Source organism: Pan troglodytes, chromosome 18 (genome assembly GCF_028858775.2).
Source record: "Pan troglodytes isolate AG18354 chromosome 18, NHGRI_mPanTro3-v2.0_pri, whole genome shotgun sequence".
In the NCBI taxonomy this organism is placed as follows: domain Eukaryota; kingdom Metazoa; phylum Chordata; class Mammalia; order Primates; family Hominidae; genus Pan; species Pan troglodytes.
In genome coordinates, this window is record NC_072416.2 from 46,707,873 (window position 1) to 46,729,643 (window position 21,771).

A 21,771-nucleotide genomic window follows, 5' to 3' on the forward strand; every position below is an offset into this window, starting at 1 on the left:
TCTTTCTTTCTTTCTTTCTTTCTTTCTTTCTTTCTTTCTTTCTTTCTCTCTTTCTTTCTCTCTCTCCCTCCCTTCCTCCCTCCCTCCCCCTTCTTTCTCTGTTCCTTCCTTTCTTTCTTTCTTTCTTTCTTTCTTTCTTTCTTTCTTTCTTTCTTTCTTTCTTTCTTTCTCTTTCTTTCTTTCTTTCCTTCCTTCCTTCCTTCCTTCCTTGCTTGCTTGCTTGCTTGCTTGCTTTTTCTTTCTTTCTTTCTTTCCTGACAGATTCTTACTATGTTGCCCAGGCTGGCCTTGAATTCTTAAGCTCAGGACTACAGGTGTGTACCTCTGCACGTAGCTTACACTTGGTTTCAAATTGAATTCTCTGAACACACCTGGAAGGAGAAGAGGACACTAAAGTTCATAAAATTAGGTAATTTATTCAAGAACACAGGGCTGTAACACAGTGGTAGAGCTAGAATTAAAACCCAGGGTATTCTAAATCCCTGCTCTATAAATTTGCAAGACAGGTTGTACAGCTAGTAAGGGGTGTGGCCACTTGGATTTCAGAGCCATGGAAGTCGTCTGCTTCTCAAAGTCTTCTGCTTATCTATAAATGGGATGGTGCCTCCCTCCATCCTTTCTTCTCAAGGGAATCAGGAGAGTGCCTCATTATTGAGAAAGGCTATGTCTGGTGATTCAGGACTGCCTTTCCAAGCCACACAGCAGACCTCTCTAAAGTATCCGTGGAAGAGCATCATTACATCTGTCCTTCATGCTTGTAGAATCTGAAGGAGAAAACCTGTTTCCTCATACGCTCTTTCTTGCTGTCTGTCACTGTTTCAGAAGAAAATAATTTCCTCCCCAATGTTCAAACTAGATGAGCATGTGAAACCCTGAATAGAAGATTATTAAAGGAGCCCACAGTCTGCCTTCCAGTCTGCAATCTAATTAGCTGAAAGAGGCCCCTTAGGGTCAGCCCCAGAGAAATCTTCTACGGCCTAGAAAGCCGTCTAATGAGAGAAGACAGCCCATCGAGGAAGAGGGAAAAGCCTATGTTTGTGTGTCTGTGGGAAGGAGGAGAGACTCTGGTGCTTGTGTGTACCTCCATAATCACTTCCATAGGTACCTCCAACCAGAAGACTAAAAAACATAATCACAGAGCTCTCAGTAAACACAGCCTGGGTGGTTGTCACCCTGTAGCCTGGCACAGAGGACACCTCCTAGGGTTTTTCAGAGAGAGGAAGATTGGTTTTATTTAGAGCTACTGCAAGCCTCAGGTAGCCAGCCTCTTCTCACCACTATAATAGACCAGAGAGGAAAAAATAGACTAAAAATAGCCTGCGATTGTGTCAGGGAAGTCTCTCACATTCGGAGAGTCACAAGTGGCTGGTTAGAGGGGATGGAAGGTAACAGGTGATGCCAATCAAGTATCCAGGGAGTCACTGCTTCAAGAACAGTAGGAAACAGGGCCTGCCCTTGGGGACTTAACAACTCTGCCATTCATATTCAGTCACCACCCATTCATGCATTCAGCAAACACGGACTGAGTGCCACTATGAGGCAGGCATTGTACTAGGTGCTGGGATACGGAAGTGAAAATGCCAAATGATTTCCCATTCCCATGAAGCTTCTATTATGGGGCCAGAGACAGACAGCATGCATGAAAAAAACTAACAAGATAATTATAGAAAGTGAGAAGTGTGTTATGAAGTGAAATAAAAGAGGGGCAGCTCTACAGGGCCCCTCCAACTCCAAGTTCACAGTGGGATCAGTGGAGGCCTTCACTGTGATGCATCTCAGCTTAACTCCTCCCTCTGCTTGGCTCTGCTTCCTTCACTCCCCCATAGGTGCTAATCCTAAGGGCAGTCCCTAGAGGCTTCCTGCAAACAGCTCTCTAACTCAGAGTATGGGTTCCAGAGAATCCAAACTAAGGCAGTGAGTGATGGAAGGAGAACCACTTCATACAGTGTTGATAGTGAAGGCCTGTCAGAAAGAGTGATGTTGGGGCCTGAATGATGGGGAGGACCAAGATTTGAGAATATACTTGGAGAAAGTGTCTCAGGAATAGGGGATGACTGTGAGATGGGAACAAGGTTGGTGTATTAAAGGAATAGAAAGATGGCCCGTGCAGTTCAAGCACAGTGATGCTTGAGGAAAGAGGAGTGAAAGGATAGAGGACAGCAGGGCCAGGTCTTGCAGGGACCCACAGGTTGCAGTGAGGAGTTTGCATTTTATTCTAAGGGGGTGAGAAGTCATTGGAGAGGGTCAAGCACAGGAATGATAGGATCCAATTTACATTTTAAAAAGATCACTGTGGCTACTGTGAATTCAATTTCATCAGGAAGACAAGACTAACTGATGTGGAAAATTAGAGAATAACCCCAAAGCTATATAATTCTGTACCTATAAAGGGCACTGAATAAGCCTCATCGGCATGGGTATATCTCATATTCATTGAATATATACTTAGCAAATGTAATAGTTGAACACCTGTTATATGCCAGACACTGTGCTAGGCTCTGGGATACAGCAAATAAATGAGATAAATAATAGCCTGAACCCTCATGGAGCTTGCATTTGTAGTGGGAGGACTGTAATAATAAAGTGCTCAATAGGGTTGCATAGACTTAAAGCAGGTCATTGGAAATGAAATACAAGGGAAGGGCTTTCTGAAGAAGATAGGACTTGGAACAGGTGGGGAAATATGTAGGAAGCAGCCATTGTAGATAGAAAGAACTCCAAGAACAATACCAGGGTAGCAGTGGTGAGCATGGTCAAACAGTGTCAATAATTGCCATCTATCGAGTACCTGCTATGTGTCAGATATCGTGCTAAGAATTTTGCATCTTTTATATTGTGTAATCTTCAGAGATATCACATAAGGCAAACATTATTTTTCTCTCATTTTATAGATGATGAAACCGAGGCTCACAGAAATATCTTATTCAAGATCACATATCTAGAAAGAGGGGAATCTGGATTTCCTCCCATGCCTGTCTGACTCAGAAACTGAATCCTATGCCCTGAATCCCTGCACTACAGTGACATTCCAATAGGTGGGGTGCACCATAGAGAGCATCTTGATTGGCCAGAAGTGGCCCCTAGCTGTCTAAACAAGTCTCCTACCGTTTCCCAGGACAAGTTCTGTGCCAAGACTTGCACGTCTGCTGTCGTGTGGACACAGCTCTTGGTTCTTCACTTTTCTGCCAATGACTTTCTTCACCGTCTCTTTCCTGTGTCTCATTTGGCAGAGATTGCTAAATGGTCGCCAATATCAGGTTCTGGTTTTTATGACACATGGTTTAATATATTTCTTAACATCCTTTACAGTTATTTGTGGCAGATGACTGAATTCTGGCCAATGGAGCATGAGTGGAAGCTGGTGTATGGCACTTCCAGGTCTGGTCCTTAAAAATCTCCTACTTATGCTTCTTTCACCTCCTGTCCATCTTGGAAGACATTCATTGAAGATGTCAGAGCCACTCTTAACCTGTGTCTTTGAGTAACTGTGTGGGGAAGGGACCACTCACCAACCTGGACCTACCTTGGGCTATTGTGTGAGAAAGAGATAAAATCTATTGTTTTGAACCATTACATGACTGGGTCTGTTTGTTACTGCAGCCCAGCCTACACTAACTCATACACCTACTTCCTGTCATGACTCCTGAGGACCCAACTCTCCTTTAAAATATCATTTCAGCCTTTGTTTAGGATTTCTGGAAGAGAAAATGGTAATTTGGACCATTCCAAAAAATTTAGTTAAACCAAGGAGTCTATAGACAAAAATCAAAGAGTGAGTGGATGAAAACTTCATGTTTTCTGTAGTTATAGCGATAATATGATAAGTGACAGAATTTTTTAAAAAGGGAGAAATAGAGAGAAAGAATCATTCCACCCACTCTGGAAGGCACTGGGGTGTGTGGCAGCAATGGCGGAGGTGAAGGGATCTTGTGGTAGCTCCTCCTGGGTTTCTGTCTTGAAGGTTTCCTTCTCTGCCTTAACTTTGTGTTCAACCAGGAGTAAAAGCAGTTCAACCAGTAAAAGCCTGGTGGGGGCAAGAAAGAGAAGATGAGAGGGCATCGCCCTGTGTGATGTCAGATTGGGGCAGGTGTGAGGGGAACAGCTGTCTTGCAATTAGCTCAGGAGTACGAGCCTCCCTAAGGACTGTATGAGTTCTGGACACTTCAGGAGTCTTCAGCCAGTGACATGGTTGATATGGATCAACTCATAAACAACTTGGAGGTGCAACTTAATTCAGAAGGTGGCTCAATGCAGATATTCAAGCCCATCACTGGCCCTACTCAGAGCACAGATCCCCCTGAGATAGAAGCAGAAATAATGTGACTTCTCCACCACTCCTGGATGCCAACCCCATGGAGAACCCAGCATTGTTTAATGACATCAAGTTTGAGCCCCAGAAGAACTTTTGGCGAGTGATTTCAGCCTGTCCCCAGTGGAACCAGTTGACTTCTCCTCTCACAAGCCCAAGGCTCCTCTCCACCCTGTTAGCATGCTGCAAGCTCCAGGACATCCTGCCAAGCCACAGTCTGCTCCCGAGACCCTTGTGGTGTTCACTTCAACATCAGCAAACATTCCTACTATTCTGACCACAGGATCTGTCCTGACTCCCTCTCAGGGCACTGGTGGCTAGCAGATCTTACATGTCATTCACAGCATCCCCTCAGTCTGTCTTCCAAGTAAGATGGATTACCTGAATGCCATCCCAGTGGTGGTGCAGTCTCTGCCCATGGTGTATACTACTTTGCCTGCAAATGAGGGCCCTGCACCCAATACAGTCCCACTCATTGGAGGAGATGGTACAAATGCTGGATCAGTGAAAGTTGACCCCGCTTTCATGTCTCTACTGGAGATTCCAAGTGACAGTGAGGAGAGTGCAATTAAGAGTGGATCCTCAATCTCACAGAGTCTGCAGGGACTAAAGCAAGAACCAGCAGCAATGGCCCAAATGCAGGGAGGAGTCGCTTGACTTGAGAAGAAGACGGATGCACTAATGTGACTTTGCAGGATGCAGCAAAGTGTACTCCAAAAGCTCTCACCCGAAAGCTCACCACAGAATTCATATAGGAAAGAAGACTTATAAATGCACCTGTGATGGCTGCTCCTGGAAATTCGCTCACTCAGATGAGCTCACTAGCTCTTTCCTCGAGCACACAGGCATCAAGCCTTTCCACTGCACGGACTCCAACTGCAGCTTTTCTGGTTCTGACCACCTGTCCCTGCACCACTGTCGCCATGACACTATGTGAGCTGCACAGGTCACACTAGAGAAGCTTCACTGGTATCTTTCCTGTTTGTGTATTGAGGTTAGGACCACTTTTTTCTCTTTGACTTCAAGTTGCATCTGGAATGGACTTGAAGCAGCCCACTGAGCCAAGTTGAGGAGACTGGAGGAAAACATAGTTGGTCTCCCGTGGGGCTCTTCGTATTCCACCTTCACCTCTCCACTGTCCAGACCTGGCTTTTTCAACCTCCACATGGGTTGAATTCCAGTGTGACACACATGGCTGCCCTCCCATTCCCCCTGCCCTGAAATAGGACATTTTTCCTGAAGTAACAAAACAGGAATCAAATTCAAGGCTGTGAACAAACATACGCTGCTTTTTTCTTTCCTATTTTTCTCTTGTTTTCTAGAACGCTTATCCATATGTTTCTAAAATAAGTACCTAAAGGTGGTTTGATAGTGTCCTAAATTACTTTTCTTGAGTTCCTAGATGGAAGGAGTGTAACAATGTAATTGACTGTTAAGATTTACAGGGATTCGATTCCTGAGTATGAGGCACATTTCCAGTGAATAAGCTGAGTCCCACACCAAACTCAAAGGTTTAGATAAATCGAATCCTATTTCTTCTTAAAGTTTGGTTTTCAAAAAAAGAGGGAGAAATAGGGATAGAGAAAGAAGAGATCTGAGAAATAAAAAGAAGAGGAACTAGAAATATGAGAGAAAAGATAGGAAAAAAGAGAAAATAAAGGAAAGAGAGGAAACAAGATAGAAGATACAGAGAAGAAAAAGCATATGTACAAAAGGACTGAAGGAGCAAAATTAAAATTGAATCACTCCACAGTTCTGAGAAGATAAGGCTCTCCTAGCATGACCTCCCAGGAACCCATCACACCCAGCCTCTGAGGTAAAAAAATGTTTCTTTCATGGTCTAGGACCAGGTGTATTAGGCCTACTGCCCTGCTGTCTTGCACACCTGCAAAGCATCTGGATATGGCATTGTGATCAGCGGCCTGGGATTAAGTCCCAATCAAACTCAAGAAAATTGTGCTTCCTCCTAGCAGGTATAAAAGAAGAGGGATAAAGGTTACATCAACAGGGGGCAACCTCAGTTTCAGTAACTTTAGATTGCAGTGACTGGGAGTTAATTAGGCTTGGTCTTTTTTTCACTCTCCACTCCCCATCTTTTTCTTGACTAATTAGTTGGAAAATGGGTTCTAAAGAAAAGCAGAATGATCCTCGGGATTGGTAATGGGGTGGTGATAATGGAGTAGTTAGGAAGAAAGCCCCCTCAAAGCGCTTTGGCTCTAACAGGTCTTTTAAGAAGTCAGTATGTTTGTCAGGACTACGGACAGCTCCAGGCCTGCCTGTGGGAGGGCCATTGAGGAAGCAGAGAAGGTGGCTTTAATAAAGGAGCCCTGGAAACTCCTGGATAGCGGGCGCCTGCAACCTTATTTAATTATGCAATGATCAGCAACCTTTACATTTTAATTCGGAGTTACCATAATGAAGCCATCCTGCTTCTACTTGGGGCAGGCCTGCTCATTCTTCCGTTGCTCCGGAAAGGTCTTCAGCACTAATTGGCTGTTTAGTAGCTGGTTCGTGACAGTATGAAGTAGGTAGCGATCCCCTTGCTTTCCTTCTAACGCATTCTCTGGTCTCTCTGCCCTCCTCCTCTTTGATTTGCCTAATTAGTGCTAATAATTTAAAAGATGCATGGCCCTCTTTTGATCCTGCTGTCGATGGCAGACAGAGCCATTCCATTAGCAGATATTAAATAGTGCTAATATGTGGTGACACACAGTTGGAACTGGCTTGCACACAGTTCCAGCCTGGGACCACAGGGTTGCCTTACACACACACACACACACACACACACACACACACACACACACTTCATTCACTTTATTCCTAGAGAAAAGTCATCGTAGGCAGTAGCAGCTTTAAAGCACTGTGTCTTAATAACTGTTTGAGGCCCCCTTTATCGTGGGCTGGCATTGAAAAACCACATGATTTATTTCAGGGTTTTAATGATTAATTCATGAATGTGTCTGCAAGAATGCCAAGGTCTCCAAAATAATGAAAGCCTTTTTTTCCCCTAAAGTTGTTTGTTTTCATTTCAAATCAAAGCAATCTGTCTTGAGCATTCATTTCTCTCTCCCTTCACTCCCTTCACCCTGAAAAAAAAAAAAAGACTGCTCATTTCACTGGGGTCTTGATAACATTTTGACAAGTAATAGAATTCATTTACATTTATCAAAACAAATAGATAAGTCTTCCATCTTCTCTCTGTTTAGCTGACATGGACAGTCCTTTCACCTCCAGCAGGCATCAATAAGCTCGAGGTCATGTGCAATGATCCAGCCTGTGTGTTCCCAAATATTCTGAAACTTTTTTTGAAATGTAAAGAGGTGCTCAGACTGAGAGACTTTGGATGCTCTTTCGGAAGGACCCTTCCCAGGTCCTGGGAAAGCAGACATTGTAGCTGTCAGTGTGGCCTGGGCTCGTAAGTCATAAACCATACCTTACTTATTTAAAGGCAGTAGGATGCCATGGTTAATAATGTTGGTTCTATAATGGGATTAGTTAAGTATTAATCATAGCTTTATCATTTTCCCATCAAGTGTGTGACTTTAGGCAACTCAATCGTAATAGTAACAGCTACATTATAGAGTTGTTATCAGGATTAAAAGAGGTAATACATGTAAAAGGCTCAGCACTGCAACTGATCATAGTAAGTGCTCAAAAAAAGTCAGGGATAATGATGATGATGGTGATTGAATAGCCTTGGTCATTGCACACCGGGCAAGAGCAAACAAACCCCTTGGACCTGGGCCTCTGCACAATGGTCTGGATGAGAGGGTTGGTGACTGTGAGAAATGACATTTAGAACCTGTGGGGTTACCAATAACTTTCTCTTTGGGCTCCTATTTGCTTTATGTTTTTAAAATTTCATTCATTTATTGGTAAACTAACAGCCACACTGCATAAAGTTCAAATGGCACAAAAGGAGATGCAGCCAAAATTAAGTTTCCTCCCCATTTTGTTCTTTCCTGGAGATGGTCCTTATTATACTGATCTTGTGTATCCTCCCAGCAATTTTAAATACAGATACAAGACACAAGGACCATATTCTGCTTACAGTTTTTTCTTAAAAAACTTGTGGTGTGTCCACCAATCCCACAGAAATATAAGCTACCATCAGAGAATGCTATAAACACCTCTATGCAAATAAACTAGAAAATATGGAAGAAACGGATAAATTCCTGGACACATACACCCTTCCAAAACTAAACCAGGAAGAAGTTGAATCTCTTAATAGACGAATAACAGGCTCTGAAATTGAGGCAATAATTAATAGCCTACCAACAAAAAAAAGTCCAGGACCAGACGGATTCACAGCCGAATTCTATCAAAGGTACAAACAGGGGCTGGTACCATTCCTTCTGAAACTATTCCAATCAACAGAAAAAGAGGGAATCCTCCCTAATTCATTTTATGAGGCCAGCATCATCCTGATACCAAAGACTGGCAGAGACACAACAAAAAAAGAGAATTTTAGACCAATATCCCTGATGAACATCGATGCGAAAATCCTCAATAAAATACTGGCAAACCGAATCCAGCAGCACATCAAAAACTTATCCACCACGATCAAGTCAGCTACATCCCTGGGATGCAAGCCTGGTTCAACATATGCACATCAATAAACGTAATCCAGAAACAAAGACAAAAGCGACATGATTATCTCAATAGATGCAGAAAAGGCCTTCGACAAAATTCAACAGCCCTTCATGGTAAAAACTCTCAATAAACTAGGTATTGATGGAATGTATCTTAAAATAATAAGAGCTATTTATGACAAACCCACAGCCAATATCACATTGAGCGGGCAAAAACTGGAAGCATTCCCTTTGAACACAGACACAAGACAGGGATGCCCTCTCTCACCACTCCTATTCAACATAGTGTTGGAAGTTCTGGCCAGGGCAATCAGGCAAGAGAAAGAAATAAAGGGTATTCAATTAGGAAAAGAGGAAGTCAGATTGTCCCTGTTTGCAGATGACATGATTGTATATTTAGAAAACCCCAGCATCTCAGCCCAAAATCTCCTTAAGCTGATAAGCAACTTCTGCAAAGTCTAGGATAAAAAATCAATGTGCATGAAATGGAATACTATTTAGCAATGAAGAGAAATGAACTAATAAAAACAACAGCTTCAATAAATCTGAAAAGCATGCTCTGCAAAAAAAGCTTAACACTACATACACCATAGTTCATTTCTCTGAAATTTTAGAAAAAGCAAACTTATCTCTAATGACAGAAGTCGCCTGAGGTCAGGCATGAAGGGATAACTGCAAAAAGGCAGGAGGGAAGTGTTAGGGGTGCTAGAAATATTGTATACCTGTATTAAGCTACCTCATGTACCTCATAAATACTTACACCTACAATGTACCCACAAAAATTAAAAACTGTAAAAATGAAATAAAACTCTATAAACTGTAAAAAAAATCAATATGCAAAAATCACAAGCATTCCTCTACACCAATAACAGACAAACAGAGAGCCAAATCATGAGTGAACTCCCATTCACAATTGCTACAAAGAGAATAAAATACCTAGGAATGCAACTTACAAGGGATGAGAAGGACCTCTTCAAGGAGAGCTACAAACCACTGCTCAACGAAATAAAAGAGGACACAAACAAATGGAAGAATATTCCATGCTCATTGATAGGAAGAATCAATATTATGAAAATGGCCATACTGCCCAAGGTAATTTATAGATTCAATGCCACCCCCATCAAGCTACCAATGACTTTCTTCACAGAATCGGACAAAACTACTTTAAAGTTCATATGGAACCCAAAAAGAGCCCGCATAGCAAAGACAATCCTAAGCCAAAAGAACAAAGCTGGAGGCATCATGCTACCTGACTTCAAACTATACTACAAGGCTACAGTAACCAAAACAGCATGGTACTGGTACCAAAACAGATATATAGACCAATGGAACAGAACAGAGGCTTCAGAAATAACACCACACATCTACAACCATCTGATCTTTGACAAACCTGACAAAAACAAGAAATGGGGAAAGGATTCCCTATTTAATGAAAGGTGCTGGGAAAACTGGCTAGCCATATGTAGCAAGCCGAAACTGGATCCCTTCCTTACACCTTATACAAAAATTAATTCAAGATAGATTAAAGACTTAAATGTTAGACCCCAAACCATAAAAACCCTAGAAGAAAACGTAGGCAATACCTTTCAGGACATAGGCATGGGCAAAGACTTCATGACTAAAATACCAAAAGCAATGGTAACAGAAGCCAAAATAGACAAATCGGATCTAATTAAACTAAAGAGCTTCTGCACGGCAAAAGAAACTATCATCAGAGGGAACAGGCAACCTACAAAATGGGAGAAAATTTTTGCAATCTACCCATCTGACAAAGGGCTAATATCCAGAATCTACAAAGAACTCAAACAAACCCTTTACGAGAAAAAAACAAATAACTCCATCCAAAAGTGGGCAAAGGATATGAATAGATAATTCTCAAAAGAAGACATCTATGCAGCCGATAAACACATGAAAAAATGCTCATCATCACTGGCCCTCAGAGAAATGCAAATCAAAACCGTAATGAGATACAATCTCACACCAGTTAGAACAGCAATCATTAAAAAGTCAGGAAACAACAAATGCTGGAGAGGATGTGAAGAGATAGGAAGGCTTTTACACTGTTGGTGGGAGTGTAAATTAGTTCAACCATTGTGGAAGACAGTGTGGTGATCCCTAGAACTAGAATTACCATTTGACCCAGCAATCCCATTACTGGGTATATACCCAAAGGATTATAAATCATGCTACTATAAAGACACATGCACATGTATGTTTATTGTGGCACTATTCACAATAGCAAAGACTTGGAACCAACCCAAATGTCCATAAATAATAGACTGGATTAAGAAAATGTGGCACATATACACCATGGAATACTATGAAGTCATAAAAAGGATGAGTTCACGTCCTTTGTAGGGACATGGATGAATTAGGAGAAATACCTAATGTAAATGATGAGTTGACGAGGGCAGCTAACCAACATGGCACAAGTATACCTATGCATCAAACCTGCACGTTGTGCACATGTACCCTAGAACTTAAAGTATAATAAAAAAAATTGTAGTGTGTTCTTTTCTTTGATCCTTGGATGAAACAATAAAGCCTAAGACCATGGCACATCACTCCATTTAGTTTTAGTCATTCCCCATTGATGGATGTTTAGGTTGTTTCTAGTCTTTCTGCAACATAACACAGTCTTGAAATCAGCTAAGGAATAGAGATTTGTTGGTTTCTTTTGCAGGAGAGACAATGAAAGGAATGTGTATCATACCCTTGCTTTTTTCCTCTCTACAACATTCATTCCTTATACTTTTAAGAACAGAATCTTGTTTTTCCTTTGGAGAACTACCCTTCACTCACTTTCTGGCTGACCCTACTTCTGGTTTCAAGGATGAGATGTGACTAAAGCCCAACCAATCAGAAGCACTATTTTTACATTTATCAAAATAAATAGATAAGCCTTCCATCTTCTCTCTGTTTAGCTGACATGGACATGCCTTTCACCTGTCCAGTGATTGGTTCATGGAAGATCATGTGACCAAGCTTAGGGAAAGATAGTCAGACCTGAGACTTCTGCAGAAACTGCTGGGACCAGGGCTCCATCTTCCCAATGAAAATGTGGAGCTAGTGGGCGGGCTGGAAGGGAAGAGGTACTAGAAACAGGAAGACCAGGTATGAAAGGAATGTACTGCAATGGTGGCTGCAGAACTGTGGAAGAGGAGTTAACAAGAAGTTTATTTTACAGAAAATTCAGAGCAGTTGGCTAAACTGCAGAGAGGGCCAGAAGAAGTAGGAGGAAGAGATTCAGCATGACTCTGAAGGTTTTGGGTTTGGAGAACTGAAGAATGAAGCTACTTGAATGAATGTGGGTATTGAGAGATGAAGCTTGCTGGGTGGGTAAACTGGCTGTTTGCCTGTCCTTTTCCCATCTGATCCTTGTCACAGGGAGCTACATTTCCCAGCGTCCTTTGACATTTAGTTCAGGAAAGCATTTTTGGAAGACTGAAGAGTGAGGGAGAGGAGAAGCTGGAGAATATTCCTCCTCCTCTCTCTGTTTCTAGTAGAATGGCTTGAGGTGTCTACCTCTCATCTCTGATTCCATTTGTAGCCAGACAGCCTCTCTTTACTTGGTTTTATTTCCAACAGGCAGCTCCTGCCACGATTTTAGGGTCTGCTGGACAGCTGCAGCTTTCAGGCTCTGGTAATTCCAACCTTTTTTGCTGTCCCTCCATCCTTAGGGTTGGTGTCATATTCCTTCTGTGGCTGATCTCTGGGTTGCCTCAATGCCTTCTGCTTGACTTCTTGGACCTTCCATCACTAGAGTAGTCAATTGCTTGTATTAAGTTCTCTCCATTTGGAACACCTAGTAGGGTTTCTGTTTTTGCTGGATGAATCCTAATTGATAGATTGAAGAAGTGGAAGGAGGGAGAAGACATGGGCGGAATGTGGGTTGGTGCACAGACAAGAAGGAAAGGTATGAAAAAACACAGGTCTGGGACTTACTTGCAAGATGGGAGGTGCTCAAGGAGAATGAGTTTAGAGGGGGAGGAAGGCAAGGACAGGACCTAGGGATAGTCCCACATAACTCATGAATGATGCTGAGGCATTAGCCAAGGTGGCTTAGAAGTGATAGCTTTCAGAGATGTAAGAGAACCAAATGTAGTCTTACTGTAACTAGGGAAGAATTTTAAGGAAGTTCTTGAGAGAGGAGGGTGAGAGTCACGGTCAGAAAGATCACTTGATTGATACGTGAGGGTCAAAAAGAATGAGGGCATTAAACAGACAGTCTGGTTCTAGTCTAAGTTAACTTGACCATAGTGCTATACCATTTAAAGCAAGAAGTTAGGAAGGGAAAAATGTAGAGAAATGGGAAATTCAAGGTTGATATTGGGGAGATGACTAATACTTTTGTTATGGGGTAGCTACATTATGAAAACTTTTTGCTATAAACTATGTGGAAGAGTGTGACTTGGCTCATGGTGCTGCCAAATTCACTTAGTCATGAACTCTGGCTTTGAAAAAATATGAAGAAGTCTTTATGACCTCTGGTTCATTGTCTGCTATAGAAGCTTAACTGTAGAGATTGACACCTGTCTTAGTCTGTTCAGGCTTCTGTAACAAAATACCTTAGACTTGGTGTTTTATAAAGAATGAACATTTGTTTGTCACAGTTCTGGAGGCTGGAAAGTTCAAGATTAAGATGCCGTGGATTCAGAGTCTGGTAAGGGGTCACTCTCTGCTTCCAAGATGGTGCCTTGTTGCCGTGCCTTTGCATAGTGGGAGATGAATACTGTGTCCTCACATGCAAGGAGGGCTAAAAGGGGCATACTTGGTCCCTCGAGACATTTAATAAAGGCAATAATCTGGTGGGACCTTCATGACCTAATTACCTCCTAAAGGCCCCACTTCTTAATACTATTGCATTGAGGATTAAGTTTCAACAAGAATTTTGGAGAAACGCAAACACTCAAACAATAGCAATACAAAAAGAAAGCTACCATAAGTCATAGGCCCATGGACTCTTGGAGATGGAAAGGGTCATTTTACAAAGGGTCAAATGGAGGCCCAGAGAGACTCAGGCATTTGAGACCACATGGGCTGCACTGAAGAAAAGTCATTTTTAACATAATCCAAAGTCATGGAACCATAAGAGCTGTCTCTCTCTCTTTTGCACATAATCTTGACTTCTTCAGAACTGGGATTCATCTTTCCAATGCAGGACAGTGGGAAGCCCAGTACAAGACTCAATAAATGTTGGGTGATTTAATACACAAATGGTGAGGAAGAGGTGATGAGTCTGACAGCCTGTGGACTTCAGAGTTGGAGGATTCCATGGAAAGACATCTCAGGGAAAAAAGTGACACCATTTCCTGAATTGAAATCTTCCATAGCATTAAACAAGCCTGGGCAGCATAGACAGACCCTGTCTCTAATATATATATATATATATATATATATATATATATATATATATATATATATATATAATTTTTTTTAAATAGCTAGGCATGGTTGTGCATGCCTGTAGTCCCAGCTACTTGGGAGGCTGAAGTGGGAGGATCACTTGAGCCTTGGAGGTTGAGGCTGCAGTGAGCTGAGATAGCACCACTGCATTCCAGCCTTGGTGACAAAGCGAGACCCTGTCTCAAAAATAAATAAATAAGCTTTTCCGGGGTAGCCACAGCGTGCATAGTGGGAGAAAATGGTGTTGATGGATAGTGAGACTAGACGATGAATCAGTTGGAAAGATTTTGAGCTCAAGAAACAGAAAACTCAACTTTCTTTGGTTGAAGCAATAAGGATGTTTATTGACTCACAGAACTGGAAATTTAGGTGCAAGGTAAGCTTTATAGTTGACCAAATTTTGTAGCTCTGTGTGCTTTTCTCAGTAGTTCTCTTGGCTCTGTTTCCTGTGTGGAGCGGTTTCACACTCAGATGAGTATGGAGAGGCAGTAGTTCTCCTCACATCTCACATCTACTCATAATGACATCAAAGGACAAGAGAGAGGACTTTTGGAAGCTCTCCCAGAAGATAGAGGATGAACTCTTTCAGCTCTTGTCCTTGCTTTCTCTTAGTCTGTTTCCTAAACAGCACCCTAAGGGATCCTGTTGAAACATAAGCCAAATCATGACACTGTTCTGCTCAAAACCCTCTGGCAGCCTCTGTATAAAAGCTGGAGTCCTTTCCAGACCTACAGTGCCCAGCAGGATCGGCCTCAGTGTCACTTCTTTGACTTCCTCTTCTGCTCTTGTCCCTCTTGTTCACTCTACTCCAGCACACTGACCTCCCTGCTGCTTCTCAAACATGCTAAGCCCATCCTGCTCTAGGATCCTTTGCCTGAAATGATCTCCCTACAGACTTCATTATGACAAATCCCTCACCTTCCCCGGATAGTCTTCCCTGAGGACCCTATTTAAAAATGCAGCCCTTGGACTTTCATGCTTTCTATCTCTGCTCTACTTCACCTTGTTTCACTGATCGTCGTCAAATACTATACATATTTTATGATTTATTTTGTTTATTGTCTGTCTCTCTTCACAGAGTCATGACTTCTTTCTTTTCCCTGCCCGTTAATTTCTATATTCCCAGCATTTAATAGCAGTGCCTGGAACATAGTAGGTGCACAATAAATATATGCCAAATAAATAAACAAAGGTCTCTCCCAAGCTTCTCCTTTTCTTTCATTGGCTCAGTTTGGTCACATGACCTTCCTGAGTCAATCATTGCAAGGGTTTTGGGATTACTTCTAAAGCAATCAGTTTCATCCCTGGAGCTGGGGGTGGGGTTAGTTTCCTGTGAAACACATGGCTTCATGCAGACCTGGACAAAATCTGGATTCTTTTAGGAAGAAGAAGGAGGGGGAAATGCGTTGGTTAGGCCACCCACAGTGTCACCCACAGATGGTGCTATCCCTTTCTGAAGGCCTCACTGTGGCCTCCTGTGCATGTCCCAACTCCCCCTAAGAGTGCTTTTTACTCTCTGAGTGAAAAGATGAGCATAATGGTGAGGACCTTCCCTCTGGGAAGTACGGCTGTTGGGAGCAGATGGGGGGATGACAAGGGGAAAAGAAGAAAATTTGCAATGAAAAAACACCTTTGAGAAGCAGCAATAAAGTCTGCAAAATGAGAAAATCACATGCAAACCCCAGATTGCAACTTCAGAGGTGCTAATGGCAATCCGAAGGAAGCACTTTTCTTGAATGACAGTCTAATTTTACCATTATTGCAGAGAGACTCACTTAAACATAGGAGCTCCTCTGCATAGGCTTCTGTGTGTTGATGTCTGTGAGTGATAAAGATCTGAGATGTCCATTCATAGCATGGTACCCTGTGAGGACCTCTGGTGTGTAGGGCCCTGAGCCTGCCTTAGGAACCACCATCAAAGCTGGGGCTCATCCTAACAGTTCAAGCACCATCAGCAGCTAGAGTCTGTGAGGACATTCACTTTTGCTCAGTAATGGCCATAGAAAGAGAGGATCTAAAAGAAGCTAAACTCATATCATGAATGGCTCCATTCAGCAACAGAGAAGGTTCAGCATATTCATTCTTTGATTTCATAGTAGATTATTTAATACCTGCTATGCAGTAGACATGATTCTAGGCACTGAGGATACACTCTTGCCTCTCTACAAAAGCAGCCAGAGTGCTCGTGTAAAAATGAAAACCCAAATCCTGTTCCCTGCTTAGAAGTCTCCTTATAAGGATTCTATGTCTCCTTATCACACTGAGAAGAATCCCCCAAATCCCATAGGCGGCTCCTGCCCACCTTCTCTCCTTGTCTCCTGCCCACCTGGCTGGCCTCGGAGGTTCCTGTGCTCCAGTGTTACCCTGGCCGCCCTCTTTCTGCTGCTCTTTTACTTCATGCTAGTTCCTGCCACAGTTCTTTTGCACTTTTGGTTCTGTTTCTCGGAGCAGGCCTGCCCTACATCTACTCATGGCCAACCTCTCCTTATGCAGCTCTTGCACAGTGCTATGCTGTTAAAGATGCCTTGCTTGACTAATGCTGTACCATACACCAGGGGCGGCATTCAACTCTTCTAATAACAGGGTTGGTACAATCACTGGGTAATCCAAACAGATGCTAGCCATTTACAACTGGGACAGCATACGTGTATACCAGCTGAATGCCACCCAATCACACACAACTTCCCAGTCAGTAAATCAGTCAGTTACATTCATTTCTGTCACACTACCTGCCAGTCTCTGACATTATCTTGGTGGGGTTGTTTTACTCTCCCTTTTCCCCTCACTTTCTATTTCTTTTTCTTTCTTTCTTTCTTTTTTTTTTTTCTTGAGATGGAGTCTTGCTCTGTCACCCAGGCTGGAGTGCAGTGGCGCAATCTCGGCTCACTGCAAGCTCTGCCTCCTGAGTTCATACCATTCTCCTACCTTAGCCTCCCACTTTCTATTTCTTAATTGCATACACCCATTAAAGCAAGAGTTTGTCTGTTTTGTTCTTTGTACATTACAGCACTGGCAGTGGCTAGTTCTGAGTCGGGCATAAAGTAGGCTCTCCGTAAATATTTGCTGAATGAAAGACCAAAACATCCCAGCCCTCAGGCAGCTTACATTCTGTGAGATAGGATTAGTGGTGGCAGTTTCAGAGGTGCACACCTGGACAACTAAATGGCCTTAGAATTCTGAATTCTGAAATCAGAAAGTAACTCTGAATTGGAGTGAATGATTATGACCCTGTGAGTGTCTGGGAGAGGGCAGATCTGCATAGCTTCTGGAATGATAAATCTGGGGCAATGTCTTCAGGATAGATGATCTACAGAAAAGACTATAGTTCTTGAGGACTTTTGCCACATCAGTTTGACCCTGAACTGCAACAGCACTCACTGTCTTCCTACAATGTCGCTTCTTTTGTAGAGTCTGAAATGAATACAGCTCTTGATAGCTTAAATACCATCTTTAATAATCCTACCTAGAATGTCTTATTTAATTCTTTTTTTAAAAAATATGGAACGTTTCATAAATTTGTGTGTCATCCTTGTACAGGGGCTAGTTTTCTCGGTATTTACCAATTTTAGTGTATATGCTGCCAAATGATGTCCTTGTGAGACAGGTAGGTGAAATTAGTTTCATTTTGCAGACTAAGAAACTGAGAGCTGAGCACAGTGGTGTGCGCCTGTAGTCCCAGCTATTCAGGAGGCTGAGGAAGGAGCATCACTTGAGCTTACGAGTTCAAGGCCAGCCTGGACAACATAGTGAGACCCCCATCTTTAAAAAAAAAAACCAAGGCACTGAAACCCAATGAGATTAGATGACTTGCCCAAGGACACAGAATGAGGAAGAGGCAGAGGCAGAGGCAAAGCCCAAGCATTGTAGCATTATATTTCCACTGCACCCAAATGTGAGCTTTTTTGTTTTGTTTTGTTTTGTTTTTGAGGTGGAGTTTCACTCTTGTTGTCCAAGCTGGAGTGCAATGGCGCTATCTTAGCTCACTGCAACCTCTGCCTCCTGGGTTCAAGTGATTCTCCTGCCTCAGCCTCTGGAGTAGCTGGGATTATAGGCATGCGCCACCGTGCTGGGCTAATTTTTGTATTTTTAGTAGAGACGGGATTTCACTATGTTGGTCAGGCAGGTCTCGAACTCCTGACCTCAGTTGATCCACCAACCTCAACCTCCCAAAGTGCTGGGATTGCAGGTGTGAGCCACCGAGCCCAGCCACATTAGGGCTTTTAGGGTGTCCATCACCCAACTGATCCATTTCTGGTCTTCTCTAGGGAGATGTTTATTTTGTTTTCAAGTGAGGCTCGAGTGAGAGTGGTTTGTGAGCCAACCACAGCACTGTCTTGACTGGATATACCATTTTATGCCATTTTGAAAATCCTCCCGTAGTCTTAAAATTGACATTATATTGAGAGAATTGTAGCTCCACATGCATTTGTAAGAAATAATAGAGTGATCTCATATGCCCTTTACCCAGTTTCTCCCAATGATGGCATTTTGTAAAACTATAGTACAATGGGATATCGACTCTCACGTTTTTAAGAGAATTTAAAAAAATGCATTCGGTGAGTTCAGGGGCCAGGGCACACACCTCTGCCCCTGGGCTGTGGCAGCACTGCCCTGTGGGCCCAGAGTCAGGGGCTTGGGAGGCAATCTGACCTGCCTCTGTCAGTGCTCCCTATGGGGGCTCCCTGGGGCTCAGCTTCTTCACCAGTGTGGCCAATGTGAGCTTCTTGATGGCAGGGGCCGTGTGTCTCTTGCCTTGTCTCTGGTCCTTCATGTGGAGTAGACTCAGGTAGACTTCCTGCTTCCACGGACTCAGTAAGGAAAGTGGACAGAGCCATGGAGCCTCCATATGGTGGAGGTATGTCAAGGAAGCAGTGCTGCCAGGCTCTGGGTGACCTTGGGCAGATTTCATCGCTTCACAAGCCTTAGCCTCCTTAGCTGTAAAATGAAGGGCTGGATAATGTCCGTAAGAATCTTTCCAGTTTTGATGTAGGATTCTGTGATGTCAAAAATAAGAGAGATTGTATTTTTGCGGATTGAAAAATAATTATCTTTTATGTGCCACATGTAACTTTCTATTTCTCAGGCTACCTGTTATGTAGCATCAACATTGCCTCATATATCAGACACTGCTGTAATAAGTATGCAATTTGTAGCTGCAATTTCCATTTTCTGGCAATATCTGATTTACACGAGGTGTTTTTAAAGCATGTCACTTATAACGTACACACCTGCCAAGAGCCTGCTCTTTCATCATGACTTTTCAGCGAGGTCAGAGAAAGCGCCCAAATTCAAGTAAACAAACAGCAGGCAAGCTTTCAACACTAAAGCTTCTTTTCCACCTTGGGGAAGGATGTTGTCTCTCAATAGATGATGGTGACAAACCTCCCATATTCAGACCGGCTTATGTGGATCAGGACTGAACCTCTTTCTAACAGGTGCTTTGAAACTCCAATTGTAGAACAGGAGAGTGATTCACAAGCCTGTGTATGCACCAGGTGAGGGGCTGTTTGTGGAAAATTAGTTAGCTAAGAATCAATTCACTGAATGACCAGTTCATTGAGTGTTCAATTCCATTGATCATTTTGATAGAAATTTGAAGATGAATATTCAAGTGGTGGAGACAGAAGCAGGGTAATATGTAGGGGCATCTAGAAAACAAAGTATGAATTTGGTAAATTTTTCAACTGTTTATTGGACTTTTGGAAAATTGGTTATTTTGCATGTTGGCTGTTGACAGATTGATTTTTGGCAAATTTTTCTGTTTCTGGAGGGTCAGTTCAGCCTGTTGGAGATCTGAAAAGTTTACCTTTTAGTGTTACTGATGCAGATTTTAGGCCCACTTTGTCCATCCCTCTGCGGCCAAGCAGAACATCCCTGAGCCAGCTTGATCTCAGGAAGAGAAAGAGGCATAGTAACACAGATTGTGCATGATGGACCTAATCTTTGCCTAATCCTGGCACACCTTGAGTGAAAAAGATTTTGAGGAATCTCTCTCCTTAATTCTGGCAGGAATTTAGTGGCCTTTGAAGCAGAGCCAAGCAGACACAAGCTTCATGGAAACTTGATCCTCTTACAAGCCTCTGAAGCCTTTTCAGCCAGCCCTTAAACACCACTGCTCATATAATTATGCTACCAGGATATTTTTTCCAGCTTCTGACACTGGTGCAATAATGGTGAAAGCACTCAGGGACCAGGAAAAATAAGGGCAGTGAGGATGTCTTCAGATAAAGCATCTGCTGACCCAGCCTCTCTTGGACACCCTGAGGTCCAGTTAAACAACTTGACATGGTTGGCTGCCCACCAGGACAAAGACTGGCTGAGAATAGGATGGATTTCTGCCCCAGTGATTTGGCCACTAGTTCAAAATCTTCCTAAAGATCAGTCATATGGCTAGGATTTCTTCTTCAGCCTTGGCTGCCTGTGCAGCTTCTATTTGAGGCAGACTGGCCTGTGAAGCTTGTAGCACAGGCCTGCAATGCCCTACTAGTCATCACTATAGCTCCAGGGCCAGCACAGAGCTAGACTTGGTAAATAGGCTTAATAAAGATTTGTAGAATAAATACTAGCCTTGAATGGCATGTGGCCCCCAAGGTGCCTGCCTTTCTCCTCCCACTCCTGGCTACTTTATTGTAATGGAGGACTTTCTTGGCCCAGTTATATGGTGTAAGAAATTACAAGGGATTTCTCATTCCTGTGATGTGGCCCATTTCCTGGTGGTGTGGCACTGCCCATCATGCCCTTGAATATGCCACCTTCTTAGCTAGGAATCCCCTCTCCTTGTCTATTAGCTTGTCTGAACTTCTCCATCTTTGATATCCAGCTCATATGTTACCCTGGATGTAACACCTTTCCAGTTCCTCCAGCTCAGATTACTTTGAATTGTAATTGTTTCTGCATGTCAGTCACCTACTATATTGTAAAACCTTCAGGGACAGACACTTATCTTTATTCTCATTTATTCATTTACTTGTTTAGAAACAGTGTAACAAAATGGTTAAGGGCACAAACTATGGATTTATAGTTTAGGTTGGCTGTGTGACTTATTGATTATGTAATTTACAGTGAGTGACTTAAACTCTTTAAACCATTTTTCTTTCTTTCTTCTTTCTTTATCTCTTTCTTTCTCTTCTTTCTTTCTTTCTTTCTTCCTTTTCTTTCTTTCCTCTTTATCTCTTTCTTTCTTTTCTTTTTGTTTTTTTTTTTCTTTTTTTTGACATGGAATCTCGTGCTGTTGCCCAAGATGGAGTGCAGTGGCAACTTCTTGGCTCACTGCAACCTCCATCTCCCGGGTTCAAGAGATTCTCCTGCCTCAGCCTCCTGAGTAGCTGGGATTACAGGCACACACCACCATGCCTGGCTAGTATTTGTATTTTTAGTAGAGATGGGATTTCACCGTGTTGGTCAGGTTGGTCTTGAACTTCTGACCTCAAATGATCCGTCCGCCTCGGCCTCCCAAAGTGCTGG

The 21,771-nt window shown here is 42.7% G+C and overlaps 2 long non-coding RNA genes and 2 pseudogenes across 2 annotated transcripts in view; 2 read left to right on the forward strand and 2 right to left on the reverse strand.

Moving 5' to 3' along the window:
- Positions 1–21,771, forward strand: part of LOC107968840 (uncharacterized) — a 126,464-nt gene that overhangs the window by 92,051 nt on the left and 12,642 nt on the right. The window lies entirely within an intron of this gene.
- Positions 4,156–5,246, forward strand: LOC745894 (Krueppel-like factor 8; annotated as a pseudogene).
- LOC134808812 (uncharacterized) overlaps positions 14,629–21,771 on the reverse strand; it is a 53,436-nt gene continuing 46,293 nt past the window's right edge. Inside the window, exon 5 of the long non-coding RNA XR_010152609.1 lies at positions 14,629–14,949. This is a non-coding gene — a long non-coding RNA (uncharacterized LOC134808812). The remainder of the gene's footprint in view (positions 14,950–21,771) is intronic.
- Positions 17,800–17,896, reverse strand: LOC112206010 (U6 spliceosomal RNA; annotated as a pseudogene).